The 21,915-nt window shown below is 42.2% G+C and overlaps 1 protein-coding gene across 3 annotated transcripts in view; it reads left to right on the top strand.

The window, feature by feature from the left end:
- FOXN3 (forkhead box N3) overlaps positions 1-21,915 on the top strand; it is a 333,675-nt gene that overhangs the window by 72,631 nt on the left and 239,129 nt on the right. Inside the window, exon 1 of one of the 3 annotated variants that reach the window (XM_030558953.1) lies at positions 9,256-9,276. The exons of 1 other annotated variant lie outside the window; for it this stretch is intronic. The gene's annotated coding sequence lies outside the window, so the exon portion shown is untranslated. Of the gene's footprint in view, positions 1-9,255; positions 9,354-21,915 lie in introns of those variants that run through there. One more of the 3 variants, XM_030558950.1, reaches the window with a different exon arrangement.

The following is a 21,915-nucleotide window of genomic DNA, read 5'->3' on the forward strand; positions in this document are numbered from 1 at the left end:
TTCAGGTGGTTAGGCTGTTAAATTATCTGCCCTACACCATATGACTGCTGCTCTGCCATCCTGATAGATTCTATTTTATCATCATCACTACTAATTTCATTTTTAAAGAGAGCCCATCCCTATGATATATCTGTCATTTAGTTAGGATTAGAAAAGATCTAAATCCCTTAAAAGAGAGGAACAAAACTCTTTACACCCTCTATCTCACAAATCTGACCTGCTTGCTTTGGAAGAACCAGAGCGTGATGACACAATTCCTAGGTCATGCAGCCCAGAAATCCCGCTGTCCTAGAAGAAGGCTTACTGAAAAAGGTAAGTCTTGCTTCTAGCCCCCACGGTGGTAAATATTGTGTTTAACTTGACCTCTGGTGATGGAGAATTCCAAAACTATGGGTGCCCTGCTGAGAAGCCCCTGGCCTCAGATCAGTGAGAATAGATCTGAGATCTGTCAGTCTTAGTTTCCCCATGAAATGCCTTTGCCAATCCTTCAGATATCTTGGCTCAAGCCCAATTAGGGATTTGAAGAAAAAGGCCAGATTCTTGAAGTTTATCACTTACTAGATGAGTAGTCAGTGCAGAGAACTGGCATGATGTAATCCCCAAAATGTTTTCCCTTTAACACACAGGCTATGGCATATTATACCCGCTGTAATTTCTAGAATTCCCTTCAGGGGCAGCCTCAGGTAAAAGTGCATTGCAGTAGTCCAATCTAGAGGTGACCCAAGTGTTCAGTACAATGGCCAAGGTTGTATACTTCTTCCCATCCGTGTGCAGGCACTGTGTTACATTAGCTCTCTAACTTTACCAGGGGATATGCTAGTACAGTATTCCATCAGAGATAAAAGAACCACTGAATAAGTATCCTCTCTGATGGTTTGTACATTGAGCAGATAAGGATTTCACTCTGAGACTCCTGTCTGTAGATACCAAAGAGAGTTGATAATTTGCTGTCCAAGCATGTGATTTTTGTTCACACATTATAGCATTCTAACTTTGTGCTGTATTGTAACTGCTGCATGGGAAATTACACTAGAAATAAAGTACATAGCTAGAATGACAGTTACATAGGTTACTTTTAAAGTCAGCAGATAATAAGGAAATGAAAAATCTAGAGCCAGGCAGTTCCAATTGCTTTGTTGATTAGTATTTTTAATGGGCATAAAGGAAGTGTGGATGATGCAGTCAGAACTACAGCACCTCACAGTGGAATCTGGTAAATGTGGTTTGGAGCACTGGTTTCCATTTTTTATAATATATTTAGGAGAGCACTGAATAATCAAGAACTTTAATTTCCTTTATGCACCCCTCCAGGGATTACAAAATAGCCATAAATTCATCTTAACCAACCAGTTAGTAGGGCTACTTTGCATTACCAGAGTAGCTCAAAGCAGCTGAGCATCCCAGTGATTCTGTGCCAGTGTGAGCATGTGTACAATGTTTCTGAGTTATTGACTTGTCCGAGTAAGTTTATTTGAGTTATCCTTCTGTGTTCAAATAAACGCTGTGTGGCAGTGTATTTTAGTGCTAGAATGTTAGCATTTCTAAATCAAATGGCTTCAGAAGTGCCTTAATGAAGAGCTGATGTCTGATTCTGATCTCACTTGCATTGGTTTAAATCAGGAGTCACTCCATTGCATGTTAATGACGTTACACTGGTATAAAACCAGTCTGGGGTCAGAATCAGGCCCTTTAATCTCTGCCAAGATTTTTTGGGTGTTTGTTTATATAAGATATCTAAGTGCATATATGCTACCTTTTTCACAGCTGCCTGAGCCAATGGCAACAGGACAGTCTTCAGAGGTGCTAGCAAATTAGCTCCTCTGGGTTTTGAACGAGTGATTTGGACAAAAAAAGAAAACATGCTGAAGTGTGTTTATCTTAATTTGAAATAAGTGGCTGACTTGGTTACTCACATGGCCACTATGGGTGCATATCGCAGTATGCATGCAACATAGTATTTATCTTATCAGAGCAATGCTGGAACAACTTAATTTTTGGTTGTAATCCTTTTTTGTTATCACTTGGGTCATCCCATTGCTCTTCTTTCTTCCATCTCACTCAGAATCTTGGCCTTTCTTATTAATCAACTGGCAATTGTCTATAGCCAGCCATTGAAATATCCAGTAATACCTGCCTAAAAGAATGAAACTAAAGGCTGTGGAAGATGCTTTTTTAATACAACCGATTTGGTACCTAAGATTTTCATCAAATTAATCAAAAGATCAAAGTAATCAAGTTACGTGAAAGGCTCTGTAATTAGAAGAAAACTCAAATTCAAAACAATGGCAGCTCAGACTACAGAGACACACTTGTCCGTATTGGGCCTGATCCTGCATCATTAAAGTCAGTGGGAGTTTTGCCACTGATTTCAACGAGCAGAGGATCAAGCCCTGACTTTTCTAGAGTATACCCCGTGTCTGTCCTCTGATGCAATGAGGGAAATTTGCAAAACTTTGCCTTGGTAGCTTGCTGGGGAAAGGCATGTGAAGTAAAGGCTGGAAATTAAAGCTATGCCAATCCAAATCAGAAATAAGGCACAAATTTGTAACAGTGAGGGCAGTTAATCCTTGGAACAAACTACCAAGGGAAATAATGGATTCTCCATCTCTTGGGGTCTTCAAATCAAGAGTGAATGTCTCTCTGGAAGATGTGCTTTAGTCAAACCCAAGTTATTGGACTCAATACAGGAGTAACTGGATGAAATTCTACAGCCTATGTTATGTAAGAGGTCAGACTAGAGATCTAATGGTTCCTCTGAGCTTAAAATCTATAAAAAGAGAAGAAAAGGGATCAGTGATTATGCCCCTTTCTTGCATCTTCATTGTGCATAAAGAAGGCCTGACAAGTTTTTGATTTTCGTTTTTTTTTTCCAAAAGAAAACATATTTTGCTTGGTTTTGTTTAGTTTTGGCTTTTTCCCCCTGCAAAAATATCAAATCTTTTCTTCCTTATTTTTGTTGGAGGACTTCATGGTGACTCACAGGCAGATTGGGAACTTTCTCAGCCCACAGCTGAAGGGAAAGGTGTTAAATATTTAATAAAGAGACAGCTTTTCTCCCAAGTGTTTTGGTTTAAATAGGTGTTAACAGAAAACAAAACACAAAAAATGTAGCAGTCTGAATAAAAATCACTTTCCCCTTCAAGTAATCAGGCTTCCCTGGTATGGGTTCTCTGGTGGCTAAAAACCTTGACCCATGGCTGCTATCACTAGTTCAACTGACCTGAAGGTAGCATTAGAGGGAACCTAGTCTAAACAAGCTTCCTGAGGCTGCACTCATATTTACCACCGTGTCAGTTTGACTTGATTTTATCAGGTTTAAATAACCTGGTGGTGAAAACAGGTCTGGCTCGGCAAGATTAACCTACATTGGAGTTCTGGTCTGGTGCTAAGACTTGTTAAGCAGAACTGGTGATAACACTAGTGGGACTTCTTTGTAAATGTCCCCAGTGTAGACATGGCCATAGAGGTTTACAGAGTAGGCAAGATCTGAAATCTCTTCTCGTACTCTCTCTCAAAACCCTTTTAGGATGTATTTTATTTATATACATCAGAAAGAAGCAAACAGTGCACATACCCACTTTCCTTCCCTTTTCAGGTTATATTTAAAAAATACACTTGACAGAATTATAAATGGTGTTTTTGTTGTAACCAATATTCAGTACCAAGAAGAACCAACCGCTAAATAAAATGTAATTAATACTGGGCATAATGTAAGCAATAATGTGCCTCAACATCACCTGTGAATTTAAAATACACAACCCTGATATCTCTTTTCTGTTGAGGCAGCAACTCCTCAACTTCTTGCACCTGCAGAGAGGAAAACAAAGTAACAGTTGAGTGCCAAATCAATCTGAAATGTTCATACACTGAAAACTGACAGGATGTTTCAGTCTTTCACTACAAAGTGTATGGAAACGTGAATGCCTGCTGGGCAACAGTAGTTAGTGATCCAGGACTGAGCAGCTGGGTGATGAGAAGTATCTTATGCACTGCAGCTGGGAGAAACCCATCCAGTCCTTGTAGACAGACTCTTGCTGTCCAGTGGTTCCCAAACTTTTTGACATCATGCCCCTTTTTTAATTTTTGAGAAACCCTCATGCCCCCGACCTTTCCTTTACCATCATGCCTTATAGTGATAGAATATCAGGGCTGGAAGGGATCTCAGGAGGTCATCTAGTCCAACCCCTGCTCAAAGCAGGACCAATCCCCCGACAGATTTTTGCCCCAGATCCCTAAATGGCCCCCTCAATGATTGAACTCACAACTCTGAGTTTAGCAAGCCAATGGTCAAACCACTGAATTATCCCTCCCCCGATCCTTGTCCCTTGACCATGCCTCCCGGGACCCCACCCCCATCCAACCCTGCCTCCTGCTCCTTGTACGCTGACTACCCCCTCCCAGGACCTTCTCCCCCTCCGGGACTCCACTTCCTATCCAATCCCCCCTGCTCCCTGTCTCCTGACTGCCTCAACCCCATCCAACCCCCCACCCCCGACAGGCCCCCCAGGATTCCCTCACCTATCCAACCGCCCCCCCCATTGCCTGTCTCCTGACCGCCACCCCAGAACCTCCGCCCCATCCAACTGCTCCCTGTCCCCTGACTGCTCCCGAGGACCTCCTGACCCTTATCTAACCCCTCTCCCCCTGCTCCCCACCCCCTTACCAAGCCGCTCCGAGTGGCAGGATTGGCTTATTGGAAAGCCTGGGAGGTGGGTGGGCGCAAGCTGTGCTGTCCGCACAGCAGCGTAGTTGCAAGGGACGGGGGACAGGAGGGGAGGGGACAGGGGCTAGCCTCCCCGCCTGGGAGCTGAAGGACCGGGCTGCCTCACGCCCCCCCCTTGGAATTTCTTCATGCTCCCTAGGGGGGTGCACCCCCCCCCAGTTTGGGAACCAACGTGCTAGTCCATTTTGAGCTAGCGTGCAGCAGTTTGAACATTGAAGTCTGGACGGAGGCTCCTGGCTCAGGCTGGCCACCTGAGCTCAGATCGATTGGCCTTGAGAACCCAACCTGCCACTTGAGCTACAACGTCCATGTCACTATTTGTAGTGTACTAGCTTGAGCTGAGCTAGCATGATTCTGTTTGCCCAAGCTGGAAGGCACACTTCCAGCGGCCGTAGACATACCTTTAGTGCCTCTCAGTCATGACATGGAGGCCCAGATCCTCTAAGACTGTGGTTTTCAATCATTTTTCATTTGTGGACCCTGACAAAATTCTAAATTTCCCTTTGGAAATATAAGGCATAGACCACAGGTTGAAAACCACTGCACTAAAGTATTTAGGTGCCTGATTCCCACTGAGGAGTTTGTGTATAATAAGGCCTGTGCCTTAGAGGATCTGGGTCCTAGTGCCATCCCAACATATCAGATTTCTTTTTTTCTTTCTTTTTTTTTTTGCTTCCTCTGAAGGGGACTGGAACGAGGAAGAAAAAGAGACTCAAATACAGGTACATTGGAGTCTGTGTCATGCAGACTCTGTAGGTCAGGTTTTCTCCCCATTGTTTTATTCCAGATATGTATGTATTGAAAGTCTGGAAGTGCTTAATTCAGTAGAATTTTAAATCTCTTGGTGAGGCAGCCTACAGAATGAACAGCATTCTCCTGAAGAGTTTTATAAACTGTGCCGTCTCTTCCTCTTGCAGAATTTATAAAAAACTGTACATTTGAGGCCCAACTCTTATGGAAAAATCCTATTGAATTTAAAAGAAAGTGATCTTTCTATAGTCTGTTTGACCCATCCTTTGAGAAGTGCTTCCTCCCCCCATAGACTCTTTAAAGTTATGATGCTGGAAGTTCTGTGCTGGCCTGTGTTGAGTAAGGGGAGAGCTAGACTGTCACAGAGCTCCTAACCCCCTATAGTTGTGACCGAAAGGGAAGAGGGCTACCCCATCAGGCTGTGTTACCGTATGTAGGACCTTAGTGGAATTAGATGACTTTTTATAGAGTCACAAAATCCTGCTTATAGCTGCCCATTGCATGCCAGAATTTGTGGGATATTTCAGTCCAGATCTTTGTCCCATGTGTTTGGGAGGAAGTTCCAATGGTTAGGTGCTCAGCTGAGACATAGGAGACCTGGGCTTAAATCCCTGCTCTACCACAGACTTCTGCTGTGATCTTGGGCAGCTCACTTAGTCAGTTCCCTGTCTGTAAAATGGAGAGTTCTCTTTACCTCACAGGGTTTTGGAGAGGATAAATACATTTATAATTATGAGGTTTTCAGATAATATGGTGATGGGAACCATACAAGTACCTAAAATAGGTACTTTCAGGTAGCAGAAAATTTGTACTGGCATCATGGAAGATGTAAGAAGCTTTTACCAACATGCACCCCGGTGAAAAGATGAATGAACTGTTTGAGAACTTAAAATAGAATGTCTCATTTGAAGAAACTGACAGGAGCAGTCACCTGTCTGCCTTTGAGAAGATTGATAGACATGACTGCCTCATTCACTATCAATTGACCAAATTGCCTAATACTCCAATGTCAGTTTCTTTGATGAAAGTCTGGTTCAAACGCCAAACTGTTGAGTATTGGGGATAAGGGATTAGATTTATAGTGTAATCTTCTAGTAACATCCCTCTTGATCCAGAGACCGGGCTTTAAAATGTGTTCTTTCTTACCATGACACTGCAATGTCAAAGAAATCAGATGAATGCCTCTCACCCATATATGGCGGCAGTGATCCCGTTACTGGCCCAGTGTTTATTAGTTCTGGGTAGTTAAACACTTAAAGGGGAAATTGGACTTTCACATCTATATCTGATTCAAGATTTGTGTTCAGTTGGGTCCCTCTTATTAAGCCATCAAAACTCAGGAGGACCCAAATGTCCCTCTCCCACTCTATTAGAAAACCAGGGGGAAGGGACTAACAGAGAGGAAATCTCTCTAATTGTTTTTCAAAACTCCTGAGGTCCACATGGAATTCGTGACATCAGTGGGAAGCAGGCCATCTACCCAAAGGCCCAGTGCTTCTGTACACACTCTGCCTTATGCCTCCCTGGCACTGCAGCTGCCAGGACTTCTGCAGATCATGGTGATCCCCAGCACTCTTCTTAAAGGAAAATTCTCAATGCAGAAGAGGATGGGGGTGGGAGAAGGGACTCAGAAGTCAGTAGAGCCTCAGACTGTGTTGCATTTCCATCCTGAGTTTTGCAGGAACAGTGGGAATATGATGATCAGCTACTGTTCTGACTTATCCACTGCCTGTTCCCTTGCCAGGCACAGATCCAAGAACCGCTCAAGAACCATCTACAGAGTCATGGGGAAGGGGTGCTGCTGCTGCGGAGGTGGCTGACACCCTTGTCTGCAGCAGTGGCTTAAGGTTCTCCCCATATGCAGACTTTAGGGACTCATTGGGGCCAGTTAATTTTTTGAGGCCAAATCCTGCTCACTGATGTCCATGGGAGTTTTGAGTGAGTAACAGATTTGGCCCTTGACATCTAGCTATTAAAAATGTATTGGGTGTCTCTGCTGGCAAACCATGACAAAGATGATTGAGATGGAGGAACACATTCACTGTATGCGTGTTTAATGCAAGAAAAAGCAAGTGAATTCCATCCAGACCAGCAGTGGGGTGTAACTAAATCTTTACAGGTGAGTTATGTCTCCTCATGTGGGTATATACAGCAATCACTAAAGAAAAACTTCTCCCTTAGTCCTGACATTGCCCCTTGTGAGCTCCCAGTAGTGAAGGCCTGCCATTTATTATGTTTAACGGGGAAACCTGAAATATTCAGAACTCATCACCTGGTAAATTTGGGAGCTGGTATTGGAATTTGGGGCAAACAGAAGAAGCAGAGAGGGTTCTGTGAGTATGAATACTGGCCCATGTAGTCCCCAAGCCAGCTATGCTGTTTAGAAGGGGAAAAGCCAAAGAGAAATCTGGGGTGGAGCCTTGTGGGGGAGATAAATGGCCTATCGTGATACATTCTTCTAGGCAAAGTCACCTTTCCACCTCTGTCAAATAACCATGCAGTCTGGGGCAGTGTGGAAAATGTGGGCAGGGCCAGAGGTAATGGGGAGGAGCCACACTAAGTAGAATGTTCCCCTTTCCCCAAAACTGGGACTGACACAAAGTTAAACTCAGACAAGAGTGAATGCTCCCCACATGTTCAGTGTCGCTCCTTCTGGGAGTGGCAGAGTGCAGTTGGGGCACTGAGACAGTGGCATCTTGGCTATTGGTTTTACATTGCTCCTTATGTGGTGGTAAGTGGGGAAGTGCCTCCTTGCACTGATCCCTGCCTACCTCTAGGCCTTCATGCTGTTTTCCAGACTGTTGCTGTGCAGTTTTCCCACTAGCAGGGAAGCATATGGGCCAAAGTTCAGTTTGAACCCCATTATTAGGTGCTTCTAATCTGTGAAGGCTGCTGCTCAACGGCAAGGAGAAATTGGCTCCAGAGAACGCCCGGCCTTGTCAAGTGCCTCTACCTAATTACAATTTACATCAGTTCGTAAGCATTTATAACACAATAAGTCTTTGTACTTCTACCGCCCCACCCCCATTTAAGGATCTCAAAGCACTTTAACACAAAGAATGACACCTCAGCACACCCCAGTGAAGTCAGGAAATATTATCCCAGCTTCACAGACGGGTAAGCTTTAGCGCAGTGAAATGCAACGACTTGCCCAAAGTCATACAGGAAGTTGGCACATGGTTGCCAGCCTGTGCTTTAACTACTAGATCATGCTTCTCCTTGTTTACTACAACTTTGGAGAGGGGGAGGAGAAGAGAGGAGCCGATATCTTGGTTTCACTTTAGAAAGTTCTTGCCTGGCCCAGAACAGATGACTATAGCATCTCCAGGCGCAACATGACGGCTGTTCTGTTAGGCTAAAACCCTTCTCTGCAACTGTGTTCTGCATTATTCTTGTCCCTTTGTCTTACCCTAGCCAAAAAAAGTGAAGTTATCCATCCTCCCAAGTGAAGTTTTTGCAGGGCGTAGGTACTGGTGATGCTCTCATATAAAGCATGGGGTTTGTATTGTTCAACAGTGGTATTTTCTGGTGTTGCCATATGTATTTAGTCCATCATTTGATAATGTGAAAAAAAATATGAAAGCAGTGAGAGACAAAAGGAGAATGAAGATGAATGTTAGTGTTCCCCTGGGGTTCATGGCTGAAGGAATTAACACAGCTTGGCACTCTACCCTAGCTGTGTTTGTTTCCATGGCAACAGCTACGTACATGTTTCAGACTATCTACAGTGACACAGTTGCAGAAATAGTAGCTTGCAGGTTTCTGATATCGCATCAGTGGGCAGGCAGCACACACTAGACTAAGTAAGTGTAAAAGAATTTAAAATATCGCTCTGGATTCAAATGCATATTCATTTGTACGAGTTCATCTAATCAATAGGGTAAGTGTTTGCAGCATTCCACTTGGACATTGGAATGTATGGTCAAAGTTGAAAAGTTATAGGAGGCCGTTTAAGCAGTTTTCATTTATTTGGTCAATATGATTGAATGTAAATAAACGTGGCTGAATAAAGAGAAGGAAAATACCTTTCCAAGGAAATCTCTAAGAAGTGTGTGGTCACTGGAGGGCTGGGTTTTGCTGTCATACAGAGGCTGTAAATAGCTGAGTCTTAAAACAAAATCTTATTTATTTCTGAATCTTAAAGTACTTTGGACTTTACAGCAACTAATCCTTTAATGTCTCATTGAAAAGACAGTTGTAAATGAGATAGATCAGGTGAGCTGATTATTAGTGCAATTAGAGAAAATTTGGGACTCCATTGTCTTTTCTGAAAGCTCTTGTAAATATCAGTTCCCTGTACTGTACTGTATACGTTAGATGACCCTGGTTTGTCTTTGACATTTTCTGTTACTTTTTATTGGCATCTAGGTTTATTTTATGCCACCAAGTCATATACTAGGTTATGTATATATTACTTCAGGTTTTTTTAGAAGTGATATACACTTGAGAAGCATGTTACTGATTGAACTGGAATTTGGGAGGTGGCAATGTATAACATACAAATGTATACTGATCAGAAAAAAAAATCTTTTGTATCTGTTTATTAGAGCAGGTGTTAGAGGCACAGATTTTAGCTGTTACATTAACACTACAAACTTATTTAAGTGCTTGGCAGTCCTGCTTTTATATTGATTCTTTTAATGTCAGAATATGTTATGTCTGTTATTAATCAGTGGAAAATTATATCTTTAACTTACCATTTTGACTGTTAGGGAAGCAATTAGAGAGTATAAAACTGTAGACTAACTCTGTTTAATCTTTGTTTCTCTAGGAAGTATATGTTTTCTACCAACTTGATGTCCACCAAAATGGATTGCTAAGTGATGCACTCCAAACAACTTTTCTGTGATTATTGTTATAGGGAGAGGAGTGATTACATACAATGTCTGTTTGCTACAGATTTACTATGTACTTACTGTTGGATAGATTTTGCCTTTAGCCACATTCCTGAGTAATGGGTGTCACCAGGGAGAGCTCTGAGAGTCTGTGTGCCTCAAAGACACCCTTCTAATGCAGTTTCATCGAGGGTTCCCTCTTGCACTGGGGATATACCTATCTCATGGAACTGGAAGGGACCTTGAAAGGTCATTAAGTCCAGTCCCCTGCCTTCACAGCAGGACCAAGTACTGTCCCTGATTTTTGCCCCAGATCCCTCAATGGCCCCCTCAAGGATTGAACTCACAACCCTGGGTTTAGGAGGCCAATGCTCAAACCACTGAGAAGGGAGGAGTATTTTGCGAAAGCCTTTAAAAGGGTGCTGTGTGCTTTCCTTATCCTTACCACACATTTGGGTAACTGTGCTGACCAGTCTGTAGGGGCAGAGACATGATTTCATTCACTCCCCATTACTCCCTCCCTGCTTACTTGCTTTTGGGGGTGAGTATCAGAGATGTATCCCTTGCTCTTCCCTTATACCCAGTGCTGCCTTTGGGGAATGACTCCTCTGGATGGCCATATTAGGCCAAGGCAGAATCTAGTCTTTTATTGCTTCCAACGGCCAAGTATGCATCCTTGATTATTATAATTCTTTAGTAGTCAACTGTGGGGCTTGATCCCGTCCCACTGAAGGGAGTAAGACTTTTGTCACTGTTTTGGTTACTGAACTCGCTAGCATTTGCCCACCTGCATACTCTCTAGAAAACTGGTTATGGTCAAATAGATCAAAAAATATGCGGTCCTGAGAAGGCTGTTTCATAATGGCATTTTAGTGACAATGGCTTTTTTCTTGTTTGCGGTCAACATGTCAGTGCATGAGTCCGAAATGCATGTTCTTATGCAGCACCTTTGGAAGTACAATGAACCTAACGCCTCTTGACCCTGAGAGTCCTGCAGATTTGCAAAACCCAGAATACAGACACATGGAATTAGGCTTGTTTGTCATTTGTGGAAATACTCTTATTGTATGTAGCCTATGAACCAAATTCTGCTTTCATTGACACCATGGAGTTACTCTGATGATGTGTTGTGAGAATGTGCCCTATGATTCTAAGCATATTAATTTTGACACAACTGTGTACCTAGTATGTTTTGAACCACAGTGTGGACAATGCTAAAATAGGTGCCGACTCCATGGGTGCTCCAGGGCTCAAGAACCCCTGAAAAAAAATAGGGGGTGCTCAGCAGCCACCAGCCCCTGCTGTTTGGCGTCCCTGGGTCTGGTCACTGATCAGCTGGCTGGTGGCTGGCGGAAGGTGCTCAGAGGAGGACGGAGAACAGAGAGTGGTGGGTGGGTGGGGGGCCTTAGGGAAGGGGGCAGAGTGGGGACAGGAAGGGATGGAATGAAGGCAGGGCCTTGGGGGAAGGGACAGAGTAGGGGTGGGGCCTCAGGATGGAGCAATGGCGGAGTAAGGAAACCAAATGCACCCTTGATTTGAGTAATTGATTCCATTGTAGTTTACCTTTTGGTGAGAAACCTAATAACTTGTCTATCAATAGACTTCATTATATTACTTAAATATAATTTTTGAGGAGGCCAACAAGGAGAATCTTATTCTATAAAGAAATGAACAAAAGTAGAATATGCCAACTCCTGAATGATCTGATTATCAAATCGACATATTCAGCATGCCTATTCTAGTGTAAATCGTCTGTCAGTAGCACTTCGAAATATTTATATACCTTGACTTATATCAGATTATAGCTACTACTGTAATACTGACATTCATAACAGACTTTATATTTAGCAGTCATTTTTATTGTTTTTTGTACTTTTATTAATATTTTGGACATATTTCTCCAGCAATATCAAAGTGCTTTACTAAGGTGGGTAAATAGTATCCTCATCTTACAGTGGGGGAAACTGAGGCACAGAGTGGTTAAGTGACTGACACAAGGTCATACAAAGTCTGTGGCACTAGATCTAGAACCCTCAGTCTCTTCACACTAGCCATTGGACCATGCTGCCTCCTAGTTATTTGGTCTCGTTCCATTTCAAACTCCAATTGATTCTTTATTTAACTCTATCTGAAACTATTCTCTTCTGAAATGACTATACTGTATATAAAACAGTCATTGTCAAACAATCTAATATGACTAATTATGTTTAATACTAATATTATTGGCATTTCATTAAAATCAATAGTGGACTTTAAACTAATCCTCAAAGGGCACCAGAAGTAACCTTAACAATATATTAATAATCACATCACTGAAGAAACACAGTAGCAGACATTAGCTCTTTGTAATGTGCTTTGAAATCTGCTGATGAAAATCACTTCATAAGAGCTAAGTATTATTATTATCATCTTGTATCAGTGTGGCCCCAAAGTGCTCAGGCATTGCTTTGGAAACATAGCACCCTCCTTTAAAAGGACAATATTTGACAAAGCTAAATATCATCCCCATTTTACAGATTAGGAAACTGAGGCATGGAACGGGGAAGTGGCTTGCTCAAGGTCACCTAACAGGACAGTGGAACAGAACCCAGATCTTTTGAGCCCCAGTCCAGTGTGCCATCCAATAGTCCACACTCTCTCCCACAGCTGGCCCATGAAGCTCCCCTCAAAACCTCTGCATCCATTTTCCCAAATATTGGCAAAGCCACAAGTAAATGGAGAGACACTTTGATGTAAAAACAGATTTTGGTATTAAATTTTTAAGAAGATGCTGTTAAGTAAAAAAACAACATTAAGGTTGACAGAGTCCCTTTAAGTGGAACTCTTATTTTGCTGTGTGCATTTGTTTTCTCTTGCTTACTAAAGGGATAAAGTGCAATCCTGGTTTCAGAGAGAGATGGCTGATTAATCTCTCTGCCAGGTACATATGGAAATAAATTAGTAAATGGTGCATCTGGGATTAAACTTCTGCAGAGATGATAAATTATTGCCATCTTCCGTGGCTGTATTACTGAGGCTTCAGTGAGTTCCCCAGTAGTCAGTTATTTACTATTCACATAATATCACCATGGTTATGGGATAGAAACTGCCTACATTTTAAGCAATTTCCTAGAATATGCTAGTGAGCGATATGCTGGTCAGCCTCTAAATGACTAGTAGGGGGTATGCAAAGAGATTTACTCACCTACTTCCCCTTGTGCCATCACACAAGCTTCAGCTAGAATCCTTATGAGAAGTGTAATCCCTGCTCTGTTCTCACACCCTAATGGGTGGTGGGTGCCTGAAAAGGGCTGGGGCGAGTGAAGGTGCACCGCAGTTCTGCTCCCTAGTGACCAGGGGCATTATGCCCTCTTCATGGGTCCAACCGCAAGTCCTCTCAGGGATTCCAACTGCTATGTGGCCCCTCTCAGTTTTTAGCACAAAGTCTATCTCTATTAATATCAAGTAGTGCTGGTTCCAAAGTGGAACACAGAATTCAACAGCCCCTCCCTATGCACACCTCACAAACTTCAGATCTGGATTTTAGCTCCAGACTGCACAGGTGAACCTTGTCCCTGCAACAAACATGGAATCCAAACACTCTCAGACTCTGGCTTTGTTTATATTTGGATTCTAATCTAGATCTGAACTTGTCTGCTCTCTGAATCCTAGTCCCCATTGATTCTCCCCTGTCTTCATGGGCCATGGGAAGGAGAGGATTGCCTGTGTTCTTAACATTTGTAGATCTCCAGTGAGATGATGACTATAATAAAATCTCCTCATGCTTTAGGGCTTCTGCCTATTGCCTGCAAGAATCAGAAATAATTTTTCTCCCCATGCACAATTGGCCAGATGTAGTCTGAGTTGGTTTTTTTTCACCTTCCTCTACAGTATCAGGGATTGGCCACAGCTGGAGATGGAATACCAGATAGTGTGGACTGGTGCTCTGAAGTGGTGCAAAGAATTATCTTCCTATATGCCTGGCTAATGTGTCTTGCTCACATATGCTGATTGCCAGATTTGGGGTTGGGAAAGAATTCCCTCCCCCACACCAGACTGGTAGCGACATTGGGAGTTTTCCTCCTTCCTCAGCAGCACAGGGTGTGGTTCCCCTGCTGGCATCATCTGGGCACTTCCCACCTAATCAGTTACTGCCATTGCAGGGGCTGAGGCATCGGGGTCACCTCAGTCTCTCCCATTCTCTGTCCCTGGCACACAATAGTTTAGTCTCCTGTGGACTGAAATGCTTTAGTTTAACTGAAGTCTTTGGGCTCAACATAGGGGAATCTGGGTGAAAATTAATGTCCTGTGCTATACAGGAAGTCAGACTAGATGATTACAATGGTCCCTTTTGGTCTTAAACTCTATGAAACTAGGAAAAGCTCAGATGCGTCTATATTGCTCTTACTGCACTCTTGGTGACGGAATTAGATGTTCATTTATGTTGATCGCTAACTGACAGCAAGTCTTATAGACAACAGAAGTACCTAGAGCAGCAAGTTCAAGTGGAATGAGCGCAGAAGGGGCAGGCCATGTTCCCGAATATCTGCAGGAAAAGGTGTGCTGTAAAAGTTGTCGTCATCAAAGCTTCCACAATATACAGCTTAGCAAGAGAATGTCTCTCAGTTAGTGCCGCCATCTTTCTGTTTTCTTTTCTTCCCAGTGTGTGCTGATGAGCAAAGGCACTCCAGGTTGAGAAATTGCAGAGTTAACATGGTCTAACAGTTTACTTCACTGCGTTGGTATTTTGTGATCTTGCCTGTGGGTTTAAAGTATTTTTTACAAAAGGATACATGCACTGTACAGCAAATTAAGTCTAACAAGCCAAAGTCTTGTGTGTTGTGAATGAGTTGTAGGAGGGGATGGTTCTAAGTTGGTCAGTATCTTGTATAAAAAGTTTGGTAGCTGTGCTTGCTAGGGAAATGCTGGTTGTACATTTCTAGACAAATGTGACTGAGTATAGCAAAGCAGTTGAAAAACGTCTTGTCAGAGTTCCCCTATTTCCAGAGGTCTTTATCTTGGCTCTACACATTTGCTCGGGGTTCAGTTTTTCCTGAGAAGGGAATTATAGGAATGAATTGACACTGCAGCTGATCACAATGAAGTGGGGAAGGAGGGCTCATGGGAGAAGAGATGCAAATAGCTCTGAATGTGGTTGGTGAGTGTTGGAGGGAGGAGGAATCTGGGGTGCTGACTGTTATGCATCACTTTTTAAAACATGGATTTTAATTGGAAAGCATTCTAAAGTGCAAGGAGATGTAGTGCCTTTACTTCTTCCCCAAGGGTGAAATTAAGCCAAGTGTGGAGAGTCCATGCAAGAGCCAGTGCACCACGTAAGTCCTACAGTGGAACTATTCAGGCATTAAGACGTGGCTATGTTGTGGCAGGAGTCTCTGTACTGACTTGGAATAGGCCCGGATGGAAGGAGCCATTAGGGCACAGTTATTATCAGAATTAATTATTATTTGTGTTCCCATAGCGCCTAGGAACCTAGCCATGGATGAGGACCCCATTGAGCTAGGCACTGTGCAAACACAGAGTAGCAGACTGTCTGTGACACTTTCAGGGCTACCAAAGGATACAGGGTGAATCACTACAGCTTGCTTACAGTTCAAGGGAGCCTTTTGTATGCCTGCCAGGGGAAACTTGCCCCAGACTGTTGGCTGCTGGTAACACAAGCCCCCGACTCCAGGCTCCACAAGCCCAGTTCTTTGACTCCACAGGCTGGGAATTTGCACACCCCAGCCCCTAAGTTCCCTATGTGAGTCTTTGGGACAGAGCACAGATAACCTCTTGCTAAATCTATGGAAATAGTTAGCTCCCAGAGTTCTACAGTGGTCCCAGGGCTTAGGTCCCACCAGCCTGTCTGTACATCCTACTTCATTACATTTGAGTGCCCAGTCCCTTGACTTCTGGACACCCACACTGCACACAGATTTGCTGCCTCCATGGAAGCAGCGCCCCCCATTCACTAGCTTCACCTTAGTTCAACATTCTCTTTAGCATACAGCACTTAGTCGTGTTTACAGTAAAACCAGATAGATGTTTATTTGACAAAGCATAAGTTAAGATTCAAATAGAAGCAAGTATAAGGTTTGGAAATGTATAAAAGACAAATATAAAATGCAATCGAGAGCCTATACTTCTTAGCAAGGTCCTTTCCACTCTGATAAGGTATTTCTTACCCAATAGTCAGTCCATTCAGCGCTTGTCCAGTCAAGAGAGCTGGGATCCACTTTTCATGAGACACTCATGCTGGGATAGCGTTGCCTTCATACTATCTTTCTTGTGCCCTTTCTTTATCCTTTTATACAGTGCCAGACCTTTTGTTCCTTTTCATAACTTGGATGTTTCATTAAATTCAATTCATCCTGATGGTCTCACTATTCATGGTCTTTTTCTTGGGCTCTTTTGTGCTTTGTAAAGACCTACACCCACACCTTGTCTCCACTGTCAACGTTTGGCTAGGCTGGGTCGAAAAATGTCAACCACCCTGCTGCAGGTGACCAGTTTCACCTCCAACAACTTTGGGACACAATATTCTACATGTTACATAACTCTTAAAATTCTCCACACGTACGTTCTACAATAACAATGACAACTAGTGAGTTGTTAGCTTTCGGCAGAGACCATACATGATCCCCTTGGATGAAATATCACTAAAATGGCTATCGCAGGGGAAATGTCCCCTTCCGGGCATGCCTAGGCAAATCCTTGGGCATAGACTCATAACAGGATATCCCTGGGGGGTGCCTGAGTCACACAGTCTCTGCCCCAAAGATTTTATAATCTAAATAGACAAAACAGACACAGGTTGTGGATGGGAGGTTGACACACAGGCAGAGTGAACCATGGGATGGCAGCACATGACATGTTAGTGCCACAATTTTCTTTCTTTCTTTTAGTGTGTTTAATTGGGAGGGGATCAGCTATAGGGAAGGGAGAGGGGCCATTGAAAGGAAGGGTGTGGGTGGGACAGGGAAGGGGAGAAGAGGGTAAGAAGAGTGATGCTGAGGTGAAGAGATGAGGGGGAGGGGAGAAATGGAGCAAACAGTCTGTCAGCATATGGTACGAAAAGTCCAGTCTGAATTCTAGAACATTCTCTAAAGGACCAAAGGTCTCTGCTTTGGCTACTTCTGTTCTTACTGGTTGGAGTCTGGATGGCTCCTCTTTGCAACTTTCTCTCAAGCCCACATAGTGCAGGGGAGAGACATCACCTGGATCCTAGTGCTCCCAGAGTTGGGGGAGAGGGTGTCCCCTGCACAGTTCTGAGTCTAGGGAGGTGATTACAGGAAGGGGTAGGCCTGGCTGGCATTTCAATGCAACAGTCCCTGCTTTGGTTGTTTCCCTGAGAACTGGAGCTTGGTTGAGGTGCTTCCATGGCAGGAGTGGGCAGGAATCTCTCAGAGGTTGTAGAGTAGTGGCCTAACCACTCTGCGACCATTACTGCATCTGCTGCTGCTTTACCCCTCCACGATAGGGAGGGCTGTGAGTGATGGTTCTGTGTAATGGCAGGGTCTTCAGCCCCATTCCTGCTCTTCTGCCTACACCCTAAATCCCTCGGCAGGGATAGGAGCGAGCCTATTTGAAGCTGGAGTCTCAGACACACCTGGGATCTTTGAACCCCAAGGCAGACTTTAGCAATCTTACACTAGCCCACCGCACACAAAGGACAAATCTTACAGTGGAAATTGTGTATGGTAGGCTAGTATATCAGGAGCCCTTAGCAGCCACAGAGAGAGAGCAGGACTTTGGCCTGAGGGACGATGATTTGTCAATTGGGCCCTATGGTTTTATACCCAATGTTATTCATTTCAAAGTGTGAGTCAGTCATATTTTGAATTCATTCATTTCTAATCACATAATACTAACAATAATACGTCTCTCTCTCTCTTTCTGTTTCTCTCTCTCGGTATATATGGTATATATAAAATGGGGGAGGACTTACTCTGTGCAATTAATCTAGACACAGGAATATTTACTAGAAGTAGATTTCCAATTACTTTATTTGCAAATTTTGTTTAACAACAACAATTTGCTTCTAAAATAATAATGTCAGGCAGCAAGTGGGACTTACTGTCATTCTTGGCCTTTCCTAATGAGTGTTTAAAACATAATGCACAGTGAGTCAAAGGAAACACTAATTGATGAATGAACAGATTGTGGCAGAGTCATCTATTCTATTGCTCTCTTCAAGGAAAATCCCTGCAAATTATACATGTGGTTTTTAAATGTTCAAAGAAAACTAAAAAAATTACATTATGAATGAAAAATTAGATGGAAACGTCTATTCCTGTCTCATAAACAGTTCAGGAATAACTCTCTCTAAAATATTCTGCTTTAAGCTTGCATTTAATGTGTGTTCTGGGAGCAAAATAAAGTTGCTAAGATAAAACATTCTAATCATAATTTATGTAAATTTATTTGTATAAAGTAATGATGTAGTTGCCTATAGCAAATTGTTTTGAATATGAAATGGCATTTCTGAGCTTTGTGTCTTTCTATATGAATACAATAGATTATATGAGAAGCTGTGTAAAGACAACATAATTTCACATTCAAAATGGAGTCTGATGCCGTGTTTAGTAAGCTGGAAAGCCAGTTGAACAGATTGCTGAGCATCTGATAACAAAATAGTCTCCAACTTATTTCTTTACACAATATTTATAGTATGTTTTATTCTGTTTTACTTTAAATTTAATTATGTGCTATGGATGACTGTAAAATCATTCCAGAGCCATGTACTCCAATATTAATTGCATGCCTCATATCTCACATGCACAAAATAGCGCAAGATTGCGTTGCAAACATAAAAACATACCCAACACACTCAAATATGGATGAAAAGAGGAAAACAATTGTAATCCCCAGCTGCTCTCGGCATATGGGGCCAAATTTATCCCATTGTTGAAGATGATGGAGTTATTCCAGGGATGACTTTGGTCCAGCATGTCTAGCAAAGTGGAACCCATATGTCAATATAAGCCATCCTGCTACTTTTGATGTTCCATTTTTTAAAAAAATGCATGCGCTTGGTCTCAATTGGTTGGTACTGAGCACCAGCTTTCAAAGTGATTTGCATTTCTCAAGTGTCTGAGTCACAAATGTGATCAGGGAGGGCATTCCAAAGTTTGCTCTATCTCACTGTGATGCTTTTAGAGCAACTTGGCTTTCTCATCAGTTAGGGCTCAGTGTGAGTAAGCCCTTACTCTTGTGAGTAAGCATGGAGGATCAAACCCTTAATAAAGAGCCATAGGGACAGTTGAATTGTTTTAACAGATATTGCAGGATATAACTGGTTCTGTGTTCAAAGAAAGCAGAAGATGTTTCACTGAAATGGTTTGTTAAATTGGTAATGAGTATGACAGGTAGAAATAATAGGGGGTACTTACTGCATTTGTTTTGGCCTGGTAAGAGGTTTAGAGAAAGACCAAACTACAAAGCTCGGATTCAGGTCTGGACGTTGCCAAGCTTCAGAAGTTTTTGGATCCAGTTCTTTTGATTGGGCCCATTTTCTACTAGACAGCCTTAACTGCATTCTTAAAGTAACATCAGATAAGTACAATATAGGAATATGTAGATCTGAATCACGTGTGAACTGAAATAACTGCACATGCATAACTTATGTCTGTTGGAAATGTAGAAAAATAAAATATTGACTCTAAACCCGATTAGAATTCACACAAGTTTTTACAGAGCAAAGTTTTTCTCTGTTTATTTTGGACCTACACTAACTGCCCCACGCAAGAGGGCCATAGTTACTGATCTCAAGGGCTGATGAAAACAGAACAGCTTGTCCAGGGCCAGACTGCAATATTAAAATAGTGATAGGTGATAAAAAGAACACATTTCCCTGTGGTCTAATGCTTATATGCTACTGTGACAGACACTTCATGGGTACCTAAATTAGGTAGGTTCAGAAAAAATTTAAACGCAGGCATAAGCCTAAAAGTGTGAGCCTCTTACCAAATGTACTTCCTTTCAATGAGGTTGCCTACAAAGATCTGACCTTTGTAAACACTTGCTTAGTGTAGATGGCAGGGGTTTATGTTAAATAATTGTGGGAGATGAGATGATAAAGAGCTTAAAAATTAAACCTTAGGCATTCATAATCAAATTAACTTACACTATATAGTGCCTTTAAAAAAGGATCTCAAAATGCTTTGGACTGAATCATTCTTGGTCAATATTCTAGCTAATCTAACGTATCTATTTATAAAGCACCCACCCTACATTATCTTGGCACTTTTATCTTGTACTGAAGAGATGTCAAGATATAGCAGGCAAGCTACACAAGCAGCAACTAGAAGATCATATATTTTGCTCTTGTTATTCTTTTGTGGCCACCCTCTTTCTGCCTGGGGCTTTCTCATCCTCACACTCTGCATCCTTTATGGGCTGCTATGCCAAATCCCCAGAGACAGCTGAAAATATATGACAAGTTCATTTTTGAACATCGATCAATATTGCTTCATCTTACAGATCAGCTAGAATTGCCTGCACAAAGACTAGCCCTTGGAAGCTGGATGGGTTCCTCATGTAACTTCTACCTCTCTGCCTTCCATCCTTTCTGGGAAGCAACTCCCTTGCTATAGCAAATCTAAAGCAGGGCTTGTTATTGTTATCAGGTTAGACGATATTGGAGTTAAGCCTCTTTCCAGGTCTTTAGTCCAACAGAAACTTTTAGTACTCACCAAACTCACTCATAAAAGAAAGGTATTTTCTTGCTCATGAGGATATATGTGCTATCTTTATTGTTAACACTGTGTGTTACATGTAATAAAGACCAGGAACTAAGTAGGACTTCTCCATCACTTCAATGAGTTGCAATTCTAAGTAGAATTTGAGAAGAAGCTCACACTACTGAATGAGTCAATGATAAGCTTTGTTAACTTAATAAGGTCAAATTTTCCTCAAAGGAATAATTGAAACAATAGTGGAATCACCAAAACCTGTGCTGGGCATTAGTGCAGATTAACTGTTTTATAATTGATCCATTTGGAAGGAAAATAACTTGCAAATTTATCAAGGTAATAATGATATTAGATGATGATGAAGAAGGAGGGGTGGGGGAGCGTGTGAAGGATCTAGTGTCACCTAAAAGGCTTACCAAAGTGCTTGTATTACCCTGAATCAGCTTGGCTTTGCACTGACATGTAGCTGTTTGCAAGAGAATTCTACCTACTTTTGAGATAAATATATTTGACAGTGAACTCTTAACCCCTCTTTTGCACTACAGTTGTTCTAGATAGTAGCAGTGAAGAAATAGAAGCTTTTAATTTTTCTGAATACAACAGAGGGGATAGGATGCAAAACTAAGGAACATAATTTTCTGGTGAACAAAATGATCCAGGAAAAGTACAGTCATTGGGAGTAAGTATTGAATGTAATGAAACCTGACAAATTAGAGTTTAATAGGCCCTCTTTGAGATTAGCTTGAGCCATTAAACTTGCACTCTGACTCCTAAATAGCATTGTCCCATGTTGTAGTAAGGACTTCGGAAATCCTAAGGTAAATTTGACTATGAGATTATTTGAAAGCACCCAATCAAGAGCCCCTTAAAATAAGAAAAGAAATTATCCTGATTAACATTATTTCCAAGAAGGTAGTCTGTGAAGATACTGTAA

The sequence above is a fragment of the Gopherus evgoodei genome, chromosome 4 (assembly GCF_007399415.2).
Source record: "Gopherus evgoodei ecotype Sinaloan lineage chromosome 4, rGopEvg1_v1.p, whole genome shotgun sequence".
Classification (NCBI taxonomy): Eukaryota; Metazoa; Chordata; order Testudines; family Testudinidae; genus Gopherus; species Gopherus evgoodei.